The sequence below is a fragment of the Myotis yumanensis genome, unplaced genomic scaffold, assembly GCF_028538775.1.
Source record: "Myotis yumanensis isolate MYYU_CA2020_CCGP unplaced genomic scaffold, mMyoYum1.0.hap1 SCAF_1, whole genome shotgun sequence".
Taxonomy (NCBI): domain Eukaryota; kingdom Metazoa; phylum Chordata; class Mammalia; order Chiroptera; family Vespertilionidae; genus Myotis; species Myotis yumanensis.
The window spans coordinates 60209292-60225900 of record NW_027223752.1 but is presented as its reverse complement, the minus strand read 5'-3'; positions in this window follow the sequence as shown (position 1 = coordinate 60225900).

Sequence of the window (16609 nt, the reverse complement as noted above, 5' to 3'; positions counted from 1 at the left end):
ACTGTTTCACAGAAGTTCCCAGAGTGTAAAGCTAAATGCCTAGTTAAATAGTAAGTTGATATTAATGGGAAATGGAAGTTCTGGGTCATAATCTAGGAGACCTAAAATTTTGCAAAGTATTGTCTACTTTTTAAACCAAAGCATTTCCAAGGTAAACAATGGTAAGGAAAGTCTTGACAGCCTAGACAAAAATAATGTCAATTAAGATCTGCATAAATAATTTATGTTAGTTTATATGGAATATGTTTTGTCCTTAAATTTTGACTAGTTAAAATAATTTCTAAAACTAAATAGGTCTTCCATCATCCTCAGTAACATCCCTTTGCATTCTATAAGCACACACTCAGAGTATGATTTATAGTAGCTAGCAACATTAGTGTAGTGCTCTGTGACTCATTTTTCACATTTTCATACAGCTACTGAAGTAAGTTAATGTTCCCATCTTGATAGATTCTTTGGTAAAGAAAGGGTACCGTATGGATTGATCTTTATAACCCTTCCATTAAAAAAATAAAACATATCATGCTTGTGCCATTGAACTGGCAAGCTCATTTTCCTTGTTTTATTATAATTATTGTTGTTTTAAATAACACCATCCATTGAGTTGTAGCTGGCATTTTGTGTACTGTGATGACTGAAAATTCAAGGAGAAAAAGAGAGCTCATATTTACTACGTGCTATAGCATACAATAACGTTAGATAAATTGCTTCATGGAAACCTACAAGCAATCCTATGCAGTAGGTATTAATTCCATTTCACAGAGTTAATCATTCATTTATTCATTATTTACTTATTAAATACGTGTGTGTTGTAATGTGCCAGTCATGGTTCTAGGTTCTACATTAGTAATCTAAACAGATAAAAACTATTTATCCTGGTGGATTTTACATTCTTGTGCGGGAAAATGAGGAAACTGAAACTCAAAAATGCTATGCAACTTGCCCAGTATAATTAAGAATAGTGTTCCCTAAAGTTGGTTCCAGGAATGTGTGTTTTAAAGCCACTAAGGATGCTTGTTTAAAGGTAGAAAATACTGGGTTCCAACTCATAATTATGGGAGGTGGGTAAGTTCCAAAAATTTGCATTTTTAAAAAGAACCTCTATTTCCTTATGCACAGAGATTTTTGAAAGCCATGAGTAAACAAGTTATTTAAACTTATTGGTATATCTTCACATCACAAAATATGCCATTTTTTTTTTTTACTATTTAGTCCCTGTCCTCCGCCCCCCCTAAAAATAAAAATAATAACACTACACTAAAACAAAATTTTAAGGTAAACTCAATTAATTAGCAAAATCCACCATGACTGGAAGGAGGTTTTGATTTTTTTTTTTTAGAAGGGTGCTCAATGAGGGAAAATAAAAACAAAAACAAAGGGGACATCTGTAATACTTTCAACAATAAAGATAAATTTTTAAAAAATAAATTTAGAAAAAAAATATATATATTACATACACATACCAGGAATGTCTTTCTAGACTTTCTAGACTTCCTATTCTGTTCCCTTGATTTATGTTTATTCTTATACCAATAATACACTGTCTAGATTAGTATGATTATAGAAATTATTGGAATCCTTGATAGTAAATGTTTTCCAACATTGTTTTTATTTTTAGAAATGATTTAGGATATTCTAATTCTCTTATATTTTCAATATAAATTTTAGAAGCAGCTAAATTTGTATTTTAAAAAAGAAAAAAAAGACTACAAGTGTTCTGCCCTAGCTGGTTTGGCTCAGTGGACAGAGTGTCAGCCTGTGGACTGAAGGGTCCCAGGTGCGATTTCAGTCAAGGGCACATGACCAGGTTGCGGGCTTGTTCCCAAGTAGGGGGCGTGCAGGAGGCAGCCGATCAATGATACTCTCTCATCATTGATGTTTCTATCTCTCTCTCCCTCTCCCTTCCTCTCTGAAATCAATAAAAATATATATATTTTTTAAAAGACCACAAGTGTTCTAACTGGCATTCTGATGAATCTGTAGAGGATTTTCAGGAGAACTGGCATTTTAACAGTATTGAATCTTCTGATCCATGAACGTTTATGTAACTCATTTCTCTCAACAATGTTTTATAGTTTTCAGTGTACAGGTCAAGCATATATGTTGTTAAAATTTCCCTAATTATTTCTTATTTTTGATGCCACTTTAAATGGTAATTTTTGGAATTTTATTTTCCATATGTTTTTTTCTACACTATTTAATTGATCTTTTATATAATAAATCTGCATTCTGAAAAAATATTAGCCTCATAAATTTTATGCTTTGTCTCCATTTTGAGTTTTCCCTCATGATTTGTTTTGTCCCATAGTTTATTTAAAAATGTATTAAATTCCAAATATGTGTTGTTTTTCCTCATCTGCATTTTGCTCCCAGCATCACACTGCCAAATACTCTAGTGCTTGATTCCTCTCAGGCTGTGAGCCAACAGTCAGGAATAAATAGAGGCTGAGGTTCCTAAACTCTTATTTCTAACAGAAGTTGAGTGAAAACTGCTAGAAAGCCATGATTACACTGAGCCCTCCTTTCTTCCATCTTCAGCTCCTTCAGAAACAATGGCACAGCAGGGAGCACCTCAATCAAAAGGGATGATTGAAGGCTGTTGGATAAAGGGACTGTTCACAAAAGGTAGGCAGAGTTAAGGGGAATCACAAAGGATGGTGAGGCATCCTGGGGCAAGCAACAACAGGAAGCAAGTAGAAAGAATGGTTACTGGAAACAACTGAAAGTCACAGGAAAGGGTCCTTCAACAGGAGCTGTGGCCTCAGACAGAGAGACACAGAGAGAAAGCACCAAAGAAATAAACACTCCAACCTCTTTTCCTTCTCAAGCTCCTTTTGGTTCCTCCCATTGGCCATTCCAACCCAAAGCTGAACGGCAATGGAGCTTGGTTTACACAATGCACAGAGGTCAACCTCCTGAAACACAGTGCAAAAGAAAGCTGGAGAGGGACGTCCACAGGGCAGACGGAGAATTTTCAGCAAAGACCCCATATCATCAGTTTCCACGCAAGTTCCAAACCTTATCATTGAAATCGCCAGCTTTGAAAGAATATAATGAGACTGTGTCCACGGATACATCTTTTTCATGAAGATGCAAGCCACAAATTAAAGATAGTCTGTTTCTAAAGTATATGATTGTCTAACCACTATGCTGTATACCTGAAACCAGTACCAAATAATATTGAAAGTGAACTATACTTGAAAAAATAGATATTCTTTTCCCACTAGCACTAAAAACATCTATTTTTCCTCCTTGACTTTGTTACTAGGGTCCTATTAAGCCAGGCTGATTGACACATGGATGTGAAATGTAATCCTAAGTGACATTTACTCTTCCTTTAAAAGCTGCTTAGCTCCAGTCTGTAGGGCTATTAGTTCACTCTTCACTCACTATAGAAAAAAAATGCCAGAAAATGATATCCGAACTCCTAAAAATAGTTGGATAACTCTATCCAAGTACTTTTTTGGGACATTAGGAAACTATGATTGAATATGTCTGGGCATTTGGCCTTCACTATAGCTCTAGGTGTGTTTCAAATGGAGGAGAATTCTCAGGCAGCTGCCAACACACACCCAGCACTGTGGTCTGTCTCAGCACTTACTTTAGGATCATTCAACCAGTGACTGGCCTAGTATTATGTCTAATCTGTTCCGTCTACTGGTAAGTACATTCCTTTATAGGATCCACTGGGCGACATTGCAATTAGAAGAGGTATATTTATAGCTGCTATAAATTAAGTTTTTTTTCCAGTGATGGGTGTTAATCAACCCTGTCTTCTCTTTAAGAAGGGAGGGAAATAGCTGGCCACCAGAAATCAACTCCAGCTACATTTTGGGGCAATTTCTTTTCAAATATTTTACTATTCCCATTGACCTTCGCAATTTTGAAATATTTGGATAACAGTTTCTTCACAGCTATGACTAATGAACTGCTATTATCCCGATGCTGAACTGGACCCAGCAGCAACCCAGGAACGGAAACTCTGGACACTGGCTTTGCTTCTAGCTTTCCTGAAACCCTAGCTACACTTGTTCTATGCCTGGGCTAAGGGAAATGGGACTTTGGAAACACGGGAATGTAATTCTACTTAAATAACAGTTTGAGACAAGAGGAAAGACTCTATTTTTGTTTTAATTCACCCCAGAATGTAAATTTTTTTAAATTTTTCAGTCCTGCATCAATGCCTGGATTTATATCTGGATGTAACTATGTACACAAGTGGTAACATGTCAGCCAATGCCAGGTAACCCTCTACCCCATGAAAGATTCATGTATCCAAGCCAACTGATAGTCCCTGAAGGACTGATATACATTCACCTGACAGCCATTATCCAAGCCCCTGGGAGTGACCAGATCTCCTAGAGCCCACCTTCCAGACCAACGGATATCCCTCATCCTCCCTGCCTAACATCTGGCTGACAACCATCTGGACCAATCCAAGGGCTAAGGATGCAGGACTGATTGTTCTCAGGAACGCACTTTTTACCAACTTCTCTTTTATCTTTGGAACACTTCTGAGTTTTCGCATAGCCGTGTTCTCAGTTTGCAAACTCTAAAACCCTTGAATAAATCTATCATTTATTTCTAGGGAAACCTCCAGACTCTTTTTCAGGTTGTTTGGTAATTTGTTAGGATGAAAGATTTTCTCTGATTACTTTGCAAACTACAATAATCATAGAGCCTGAGAAATACTTTGGAAGACTGAGCTATTTTCTTTCCTTAATAATAATTATTCCTCTTTAAAAGAGCACCTACTGCATGCCAGAAACTGTGCTAAGCTTTTCGGTGCTTTATGTTAATTCTCATGACAGATGCATGAAACAAACAGCAGTATCATCCTTCCTCAGCTGAGACTCTGACATTTAAAAGGTGATACAACTTGCCCAAAGTCAAGCATCCAGTAAGTGGTCGAGCCCTATTGGATTAGAATGCAGGTTAGGCTGATTCTGATGCCCATATTCCTAGCCACCCTGTATTTGTCTGCTCAACGAACCATCTGGTAAAGCACCAATCTCTTAACCTCACCGGACTGGATTAGCCATGCATAGAGGATGTAACTACGTACACAAGTGGTAACACGTCAGCCAAACATTAGGCATTGTTATTCTCTCTTTATGACAAAGCCTTAATTAACTTTGCATGATCCCTGAACACCATAAGAGTCATGAGCCCACAAGTGAGACTTGAATTTTTCATGTCTCCTTTCCAGGGATTTCTTGGTTTTCTTTGGCTAGTTTGGATATAATGCTTTCTCCCAGGGATGTCCCAAACAGTTGATATCCACTTAACTAGCAAGGATAGTTAAGAGGTTGTTAATGTACAGAGAGATGATGCCAAAGCATATTTATATCAATATATTTCCTTTTAGTAGATCGACCTGGAAAATATTATGCTAAGTGAAATAAGCCAATCTGAGAAAGACAAATATCACATGATCTCACTTATTTGTGGAATCTAATGAGCAAAATGAATTGACCAACAAAATAAAAACCTGAAGCATGGAAGCATGGAACAAACTGACATACATAGATGTGGGGGTGGGGGGATGAGAAGAGATAAACCAAAGAACTTATCTACAAGTCTACACTAATAAAAGACAAACATGCAAATTGACTGTACCTTCCCTATGCCTTAAGCCATGCCCACCAGCCAATCAGAACGACTGTATGCAAATAAACCCAACCAAGATGGTGGCCGGCGGCCACAGAGCTGAAGCGAGCAGGAGGCTTGCTTGCTCTAGTGATGGAGGAAGCCAAGCTGCCCAGCTGCTGGGGCCGGCTCTGAGCTCCACTCAAAGCAACAAAGTTTCAATTATAGAAGGTAAATACACCCCAGATACCTGCTTTCAGCTGGCCGTGGCCATGGAGCTGGAGTAAGCAGGAGCAGCTCTGAGCTCCACTGAAGGCAACAAAATTTCAATTATAGAAGGTAAATAAATCCCAGAATTAAAAAAAAGAAAAAAAGGAGAGGCTTGGAGCTTCCGTCACCAGGGGGCTTGGCCAGCCTGGAAACGGCCCTCAGCCCCTCACCCAGACTGGCCAGGCACCACAGTGGGGACCCCAACCCTAAAGGGGGTGTGGCCAGCCTGGAAACAGCCATCAGCCCCTCACCTAGACTGGCCAAACCTCCATGGGGTGAGGGTCCCCACTGGGAGAGGGGGAGGCGGGGGGGGGGGGGGCGGTTGACCAGCCTGCAAACATCCAACAGCCCCTCACCCAGGCTGTCCAGGCACCCCAGTGGGGACCCCCACCCTGAAGGGGGTGTGATCAGCCTGCAAAAACCTATCAGCCCCTCACCCAAGCTGGCCAGGCACCCCACCCTGATACGGGACATCCCCCAAGGGTAAATCACCCGGCACCCACCTGTGCACCAGGCCTCTATCCTATATAATAAAAGGGTAATATGCAAACTGACCCTAACAGCAGAAAGACTGGGAATCACTGGTCACTATGACACACACTGACCACCAGGGAGCAGATGCTCAATGCAGGAGCTGCCCCCTGGTGGTCAGTGCACTCCCACAGGGGGAGTTCTGCTCAGCCACAAGCCAGGCTGATGGCTGCCAGCACAGCGGTGGTGGCGGGAGCCTCTCCTGCCTCCTCAGCAGCACTGAGGATGTCCAAGTGCAGCTTAGGCCTGCTCCCCGCTGGCAAGTGGACATCCCCGAGTGCTCCCGGGCTGCCAGAGGGATGTCTGACTGCAGGTCGTTATCTCCCGAGGGGTCGCGGACTGCGAGAGGGCACAGGCCAGGCTGAGGGACCCCCTCCCCCCCCCCCCGAGTGCACAAATTTTTGTGCACCGGGCCTCTAGTCTTATCTAATAAAAGAGAAACATGGTAATTAGCCGTACCTCCACTACCCTTCCCATTGGCTAATCAGGGCGATATGCAAATTAACTGCCAGCCAAGATGGCGGCTGGCAGCCAGGCAGCTTGAAGCGAACATGAGGCTTGCTTCCTTCAGTGAGCCAAGCCTCAGAGCTAAATCTGGCCCAGAATAAAAAAAAGAAAAAGAAAAAAAAGGAGCGGTTGGGAGCTTCAATCACCCACCAGCCTGAAAACAGCCCTCAGCCCCTCAGCCAGCCTGGCCAGGCACCCCAGTGGGGACCCCCACCCTGATCCAGGACACCCTTCAGGGCAAACCAGCTGGCCCCCACCCGTGCACCAGGCCTCTATCCTATATAGTAAAAGGGTAATATGCCTCCCAGCACCAGGATCAGCGGAGCCGCAAGGCCTCCCGGCACTGGGATCAGCGTGACAGGGGGCAGCGCCCAAACTCCCCAATTGCCCTGCGGCTCTGTGTGTGACAGTGTGCGGCGCCCCAACCCCCTGATTGGCCCTGCTCTGTGTGTGACAGGGGGCGGTGCCCCAACCGCCCCCCCCCCCCCACAGGCCCTGCTCTGTGTGTGACGGGGTAGAGCCATAACCTCCCCATTGGCCCTGCCCTGAGTGTGACAGGGTGCGGCACCCCAACCCCCTGATCCGCCCTGCTCAGTGTGTGACAGGGGGTGGTGCCCCAATCCCCTATCGGCCCTACTCTGTGAGTGACAGGGGGGAGCTTCTCAACCCCCTGATCGGCTCTGCTCTGTGCGTGACAGTGGGGAGCTCCCCAACCCCCCTGATGGGCCCTGCTCTGTGCGTGACAGGGGATGGTGCTGCAACCTCCCCATCGACCCTGCCTTGAGTGTGACAGGGGGCGGTGCCCCAATCCCTCAATCGGCCCTACCCTGAGCGTGACTGAGGGTGGCATCACAACCTCCTGATCCGCCCTGCTCTGTGCATGACAGGGGGCGGTGCCCCAACTCCCCAATCAGCCCTGCTCTGAGCCCGACCAGGGGCTGCACCTAGGGATTGGGTGTGCCCTCTGCCACCCAGGAGCAGGCCTAAGCCAGCAGGTCGTTATCTCCTGAGGGGTCCCAGACTGCGAGAGGGCACAGGCCGGACTGTGGGACCCCCTCCCCCCCCGAGTGCACAAATTTTGGGGCCTCTAGTATATATATAAAAGCCTAAGTGACCATTACAATCAAACAACCAGAACAACCAGTGGACCAGTCTCTATTATGCACACTGACCACCAGGGGCAGCCACCTGCAGTCCCTCCTCCATGCCAGCTGGCCCCCCCGAAAGGCCTCTATCATCAGCCAAGCTGAGAGACCCCACCCATGCACGAATTCATGCACTGGACCTATAGTATACTTATATGCATAGATTTGGACATGGGCAATAGGGTAGTGAAAACCTGGAGGGAGTAGGGGCTAGGAGAAGGAGGGTAAAGGGGGGTGGGGGGAGGATGGGAGATATCTATAATACTATGAACAATAAAAATATATATATTAATTTAAAAAAAATTAACACATTGCAAATGGATCATGAGAATTTGCCAGCTTTGTTTAGTTCCACTTCATATTATACAGTGTTTTACAAAGTATCATACTTTAAAAATGTATTAGCTTGTAAGAACATGTAATAAATAACTTCAAACTGCAATGGGTATTTAATTTTAAAGCATGCCTTTAAAATTCATGTAAAATGTTTTTTGTACTCGTTCAATAGAAACTTATCTGACCACTGGGTAAAGCTAGCAATAAAACTACTGGTCTGCAATGTGTTAAGTACAAGAATAGTCAGCTTCTAGGTATCTGACCAAACCTTTGCAGAATAAGCATAGAGTTCCAAATGGAGTTCAATTGAAATGATAATTTAAGAACAGGGCTATTTACAATGATAATAAGAAACTGCTGGTTTCAGACACTGTTAAATAGCACTGGGACCCTCAGGGATCTTAGGACCTAATGTGTGAGCAAAATAATAAAACAGTCACTGACCACCATTGTCTCATAAACTTACAGACTATACTGGTATGATCCCACATATCGAAAAGAATGTATGATTGGACACATTTCTGAATATTTTACAAAAAATAAAAGCCATTTTGTGGGACATTTGAATGTTAAAGAAATCTCCAAGAGGTCAGTAGCTAAAAGAAAGAAAGAGAAAGAAAGAAAGAAAGAAAGAAAGAAAGAAAGAAAGAAAGAAAGAAAGAAAGAAAGAAAGAAAGAAAGAAAGAAAGAAAAAGAGAGAAAGAGAGAAAAAAGAAAGCTCTAGAGTTCAGGTTGTACCCAGTGCTGACCAGATGAAGAGGGAGCATGGAGAGGAAAAGAACAAACCTCTGATTTCAGCAAAAATGGACAAAAGTTCACTCATTGCCTCAGAAACTGCATTAGGAAAACATCCTTCATATCATGCATGGTTTTCCTGCCTTTGACAAACTTCTTAAATAGGTTAAAACTCCCCTCTCCCACAAAAAAGTACATCCCACAGCCAGCTCTCAGATGCCATGAGAGGTGCCAATAATAGTAAAAGTCTCTTTCAAGACAAACAATTGAGCAAAATACACCTCATACCTGCCTTAACACACTGCAATGCTATTTGTGTGTCTGATAACCAAAAAACACAGAGACCAGAAAGGGCTCAGGACCTAGGACTCACAGCACCCGTGCGGGGGTCACCAGAATTAGACTATTATAATGCCTGAAATGCCTTCAGTGAGATTCTGTGATTAACATAGGAGATTCCTTAAGGGTAAATATGTTACTTTTCTCTAAAGCATGGAGTGGAGTGGACAGAATGCTTATGCTCTTTCCCACTGTCAGTAACAACTTTGTTATTTCAGACAAGAACTTCACCTCTCTCAGCCCATGTCCCCCACATTGGATCAAGTCGCTCACCCTAAACAAATAAGTAAACCAACAAAAGGCAGAGCTAGAATTCACACCATAGTCTTAGCTATCAAGTGTCATGATCCGCAGCTTCCACTAGGTAAAAACAAGTTATTACTGAGTTTACTAAAAATGCACGAGTTTGATATGAATTTGAGTGTTCTACCCATTTCCATTCATAATGCCTCTAAGAAAGGTCAATTTATGGAAATGAATGGAAATCTAATAGATTCAATGTACATTTGGGAGCCATTCCTCAAATTAACAGAAGTATTTAAACAGTATTTAACAGAAGTCATTTAAACAATGAAAGGAATGAGATAAGCCTGCTCATTAACCCCTAAGTATATGACTATAACTAGAGGCCTGGTGCACGAAATTTGTGCATGGTTTGGGGTTCCCTCAGCCCAGCCTGCACCCTCTCCAATCTGGGACCCCTTGGGGGATGTCTGACTGCCTCTCACAATCCAGGACCACTGGCTCCTAACCACTCACCTGCCTGATCACCCCTAACCCCTCTGCATGCCTGCCTGATCTCCCCTAACTGTTCCCCCACCAGCCTGATCACTCCTAACTGCTTCTACCTCACCCCACACCCAGGACCCAGGATTCCCTCCTCCAGCCGGTCGCAGGCACCTGGGACCCGAGATTCCCTCCCTCTGGCTGCTGCAGGAACTCAGGACCTGGGCCAGCTTCACCAGGGCTGACCGCAGCTGCAAGAGACTGTGGGCGGGTCACTTCACCTGCCGCAGCAGCAGGCGCCTGGGACCGAGGGGCAGGCGGCTTGTACCTCTCCCAGGCCGCAGTCTGGCTGGTTCCCCTTCTTCTCTCCCCAGTGTTGAGTGTCTGAGCCGTTACAACATGACGGCGTGAGGGCCTGATGACCATTTGCATATTAGCTCTTTATTATATAGGACTAGAGGCCCGGTGCATGAAATTAGTGCATGGAGGGGGGTTGTGTGTCCCTCAGACCAGCCTGTACCCTCTCCAATCTGGGACCCCTTAAGGGATGTCCGGCTGCTCCCGGTGGGACATCCCTCTCACAATCCAGGACTGCTGGCTCCCAACTGCTCACCTGCCTGCCTGCCTGATTGCCCCTAACTGTTTCTTCCTGCCAGCCTGATCAACCCCTAACCACTCCCCTGCCAGCCTGATCGATGCCTAACTGCTCCCCTGTCAGCCTGGTCCCCCCCAACTGCCCTCCCCCGCAGGCCTGGGTCACCCCCAACTGCCCTCCCCTGCAGGCCTGGTCCCCCCCAACTGCCCTCCCCTGTTGGCCATCTTGTGTATTGGAGTGATGGTCAATTTGCATATTACGTCTTTATTATATAGGATGGTTGTTGGTCCTGACCTAAAAACAGTACTTATCATTTTCAGTAGAAAATGAAGTAGGAAGTTCTCTACAAATCTGGTAGGAGAAACAGTGTATCACATAGGTATCTCAAGGTCACTTAGCTATAAAATATTAGAAATGAAATTCAAGTGTAGGTTTTTCTTATTTAAATGTATTTTGTTACCACAACAATACAAATATGTATTGCTACACTCTAATCTAGAACACAGTACCCTACACTGCTCTTTAATTCTTAATAAGTCATTAATTTGACTTGTTTCTGAAAAGTTTAACTGGCAGGTTAACATATAAACAAATTGTTTATTACCTAACTTATATTCTAAATACATTTTAGCAAAAATTGATCTGTATATCTCAGAGTAGGATAAAAGAATATTAGACATAAAAGCAATATCTCTAGAAGTTAGAGATGTAGCAACAATTGGAAATTTTAAAAGCTTTTTACTGAAAAGTTCACAAATTAATTACGAATTCAAGTATTAAAATAAAATGGGAGTGCACTCAAACAGAAAAATGTAGAAACTGACCCTTGGCCTATTCTCTACTTGGTATTTGATTTTATATCTTCAAAGCATTATAGAGTTGAAAGGGCATATATTTGTTGAAAGGTTTTCAGTAGTGCCTGTTAACTCTACAGAATACGATGGTGACCAACCTTTCCTGGACCCAATTACAGTGCTCTGTCAACAGAGGTACAGATGGAACAATGCCCTCTATGACATGTAAAATATAAGTAAGTTGGGAGTTTTGATTCCTGGCATAAATATAGAGTACTCTCTTCATGTCCTGTTTAATTGAGTCATAAATAACGGAATATCAAAGAAGACAATGGTCTAGATCAGTGGTTCTCAACCTTCCTAATGCCGCAACCCTTTAATACCATTCCTCATGTTGTGGTGACCCCCAACCATAAAATTATTTCTGTTGCTACTTCATAACTGTAATTTTGCTACTGTTATAAATCATAATGTAAATATCTGATATGCAGGATGTATTTTCATTGTTACAAATTGAACATAATTAAAGCATAATGATTAATCACAAAAACAATATGTAATTATATATGTGTTTTCCGATGGTCTTAGGCAACCCCTATGAAAGGGTCGTTCGACCCCCAAAGGGGTCGCGGCCCACAGGTTGAGAATCACTGCTCTAGATAAAAATAGACATCAGGATCCTTTTCTCTACCCTTTGTTATATGGCTTTAAATGGAAAAAGGACCTAGTAGGAAAACAAAAAATATCAAATTACTAAACTTATAAAACAGTCATGGAGTTCCTTCTTTCTAAGACAGGATTAGATTGATCAAGGCTTAGTCTGATGAGCAAAGAGTAGATGAGTAGATGAGTGGATAAAAAAAGCTGTGGTACATTTACACCATGGAATACTATGCAGCAGTAAAAAAAGGATCTATTACCCTTGGAGACAACATGGATGGACCTGGTGATTATTATGCCAAGCTAAATAAGGCAATCAAAGAAAGACAAATATCATGTGATCTTACTTATATATGGAATCTAATGAAAAAAATAAACTGATGAATAAAATAGAACCAGAAACATGGAAACATGGAACAGACTAACAAATCTCAGAGGGAAGGGAGGCGGGGTGGGTGCTGGGAGAGATTAACCAAAGAACTTATATGTTAACATGCATTCCCCATGGACATAGACAATAGGGTGGTGAATACCTGGGATGGGGCAGGAACCAGGTGGAGGGGGAAAATGGGAGGAAAAAAGAGGGGATATCTATAATATTCTCAACAATAAAGATTAAAAAAAGAAAAACATAATCTGATCCCCACTAATAGTAGGAAAACAAAAGATACTTTAACTTTTCTCCCTCTGTATAGTTCCCCAAAACCATAAGGGCAGTTGGTTAATGGGAGAATGATCCCAGTACATGGAGAAACCAAGCCTGTTATTTACAGATAAAGTTGGGAATGTGATATGCTGCTGGTGACAGAAAGAGGACTCATCCATAACTTTGAACCCTGAATTAAATGAACAAGCTGTATCTTTCTAAAAAGAGGTCTAGTAATATTTAGAGAAATCTAAAGCCACAATAATGAATTTAAGGAATATTTATTGAGCATCTACTATGAGCAAGGCACAATCCTAGATACTGGGAACACAAGAGTGAGCAAAACACAGTAATCCTTGCCCTTGTGGTTTTAACAGTCTAATAAGAAGACCACTTAAAATAAATTTTAAATTAAAAAATAAACTCCCCAAGCAACATATGACTTAATAAAATGGAAGTGATACAAAGAAAACAAACAAGATTTAATTAAAAAGAATAAACAGTAAGGCCAGTGGGAGAGACCGAGATACAATTTAGATAAGATGGTCAGAGAAGAAAACTTTATAGGTATGACATTTAAGCTGAAATACAAAGAATACATAGCCTTCTTTGCACAGCTGTCTGAGTTATTTTTTTTCTAATGGGAAGCACTCAAGACAGCACTAGGGAAAAGTCTGTTTTGTTGGAGTTTGTAGAAGAAGGAGCCTAGTTTGCAAGAAAATACAGAAGCCCGATATCACAGGACTATGTAGGAAATAAAGAAATTAGGTCTTATTTTGGTTATGCTGATAAATCATTGAAAAGGAGTAACATAATCAAATTTATTTTTTGAATATCTATGTACTGTGTGGGTGTGGGTGTGTGTGTGTGTGTGTGTGGAATAGATATACTAAATTGGCTCTAAAGAATACCAGTCAGGTAGCTATAATCACCAGCAAAGGGAAGACAACAGAATGTATAGAAATTCAAAATATTAAGAAAGCTTAACAAGTTTATTAATATACTAGTGGCCCGGTGCACAAAATTTGTGCACATTAAAAGGGAATTAATTAGAGGAAATATTTTAATATTGCTATTTGCCCTTTCTCTATAATAGAAGTGTCAGAGATGGAAGAAAATTAATAAAATGTATATGAAAATCTCCCTCTTGTCAGAGTCTGGAGCACGCCACGGGACCCAGAGTCAAGTCCCCGCCCAGCCGCGCACACCTCAAAATTGCGTGAGACCCAGACCCAGCCGGCCCCACCCCCGTCAAGCCCTGCAGGGCGGGAGGCGCAGCATCAGGTCCCCCGGACTGGTGCCAGGCAGGTGGCGCAGCCTCACGTCCCCAGTCAAGCCCTGTGGCAGGGGGTTCAACCTCAGGTCCCCCAGTGCAACCTCAGGTCTTCCGGCCCCGGGGCTTGGGGCAGGAGATGTGGCCCCAGGTCCCCTGGCCCCGGCACCAAGGCAGGGGACGCAGAATCAGGTCCCCCATCAAGCCCCACCGGGCAGAGGGCGCGGCCTCAGGTCCCCCAGCCTTAGTTCCCCCCCCCCCCACCCCCGTCAAGCCCTGCCGGGCGGAGGGCACAACCTCAGGTTCCCCAGCTTCAGGATCCCCGGCCCTGGCACAAGGTCACGAGGGCGCAAATGCACTAGGGCATGACAACCATTTGCATATTAGTTCTTTATTATATAGGAAGATCAACATAGAAAATGTATTTCTAAATACTAGCAAGGGGCATTTTTTTAAAAATATGATTTTTAAGGAAAGATTCTGAGTTTTAATTCTGGAAATGGCAGTCTATTATTGAACCAAACATCCTGCTGAAAGTATAATTAGAAACGTGGAGAAATGTATTATAAAAGTCATATTTAGTGACATAAGAAAGCTACCAAGGCAATGAAGAATTGTGGAGCCAAGACAGGGAAGAGTAGGTAATCACAGAGAGGTAAGCTCTGCATGTGCACCAATGTTTATTCTCAAATTTTGTGTTGATTCAGAACACCACTTTGGAGGCTAAGGACAGAGCATATGGAATCATTATCCTGTTGGACAAGTTTTGGAGTTCAGGGTCCAATAAAAAGGGTAAGCCCGGGTAAATCATCCAGGGCTTCACCTTAGTGTAATGAGGGTAAAGTAGAAATATATCTGCCTCATAGTACAGAATCATCTCATTTCCTGATTGGATTATGATACTCTATGCCTAGCTGCCTCCAAGACAAATAAGAGTGACTCCATATTACAAGAATATCATTCAGAGTTTCAAATTAGCTTCATAATTTTTCCTAAACAATTTTCAGCACACAGTAGAAAATAATTAGGCCTATGAAATGTATGAGGTAATGTAAAACAAATAGAAAAAAAAAAAAAACAGACTAAAGGGTGATCAAGGCAATGATTGTATCAAGATTCAATTTTTAAAATAATGAAGAATAATATGTTTTAGAAATTACATGTCAAACAATAATTTCTCATAGAAATGAAAGTATAAAAAGGAGTCAAATAGAAATTCTGGAGTGAATTATACAACTAATAAAAATAAAGAACTGAATTAATTGGACATTGCTAAAGAGACAAATGTTGAATTATTAGAAAAATATTTAAAATTAAAAATACAATAAAATAGGAATATAAAAAATATGATACATATCAAATATAATAAAACAAACAACTCCAGCATTTTAACTTGGAATCACAAGAGAGAAAATGAAGAAAGTAAATATGTGGAGGGAAATTTGCTAAGAATTTTCCAAAATTGATGAATGGCACCAAGGCACACATCCAAGAGGAACTATGCACCTCAATAAGGATAAATAGAAATAAGCCCACATTATAGTAAGCTGCGCAAAATCAAGGACAAATATTTGTAGGAAGCAAGATAAAATGAGAGATAATCCTCAAAAAAAAAAAAACACAAAAAAAGTAACATTGATTTTTTTCAACAGAAACAATGGATAATGGAAAACAATACAGTGATTTTTTTTTTTTTAATATTGAGAAATAGTAACTGCCAAACTAGATTTCTGTATGCAGTAAAAATATTCCAGAATGAAAATATATCCTGGCCAGTGTTGCTCAGTGGTTGAGTGTCGACCTATGAACCAGGAGATTAGGGTTTCATTCCCAGTCAGGGCACATGCCTGGGTTGCGGCCTCAATCCCCAGTAGGGGTCGTGCAGGAGGCAGCCAATCTTAGGTTATCTCTCATCACTGATGTTTCTATCTCTCTCTCCCTCTCCCTTCCTCTCTGAAATCAATAAAAATATATTTTTTTAAAAAGAGAATGAAAAGATAAATAAAGATATTTTCTGATAAATATAACTGAGTGAATATCTTACCAATACACCTGAATTACACTGAGATTAAAATATCATACCAAATGGAAGGTCAGAGATGCAGGGTGGAAAAATAATGAAAAGGATAAATATTGATTGTAGGGAACAACAATCATAATGATAATGATTTCTTGTGTGGATTATAGTTAATGAGAATTAAATGAACATTCTTGATATGTAACTTGAGAGAGTCAAGTATTCTCAGTTCTTTTCATTGTCCAAAAATAATTACATTTTAATCTATGTTAGACTTTAATGAAACAATGATGCATGATAATCACTGAAAAAAATTTTAAAAAGAGTGTATTTGTGGAATATAATGAACAACATAAACTGATGAACAAAAACAGATCCAGAGACAGAGAAGCATCGATCAGACAATCAAACCTCAGAGGGAAGGTAGGGGAGGGTGGGGGAGGGTG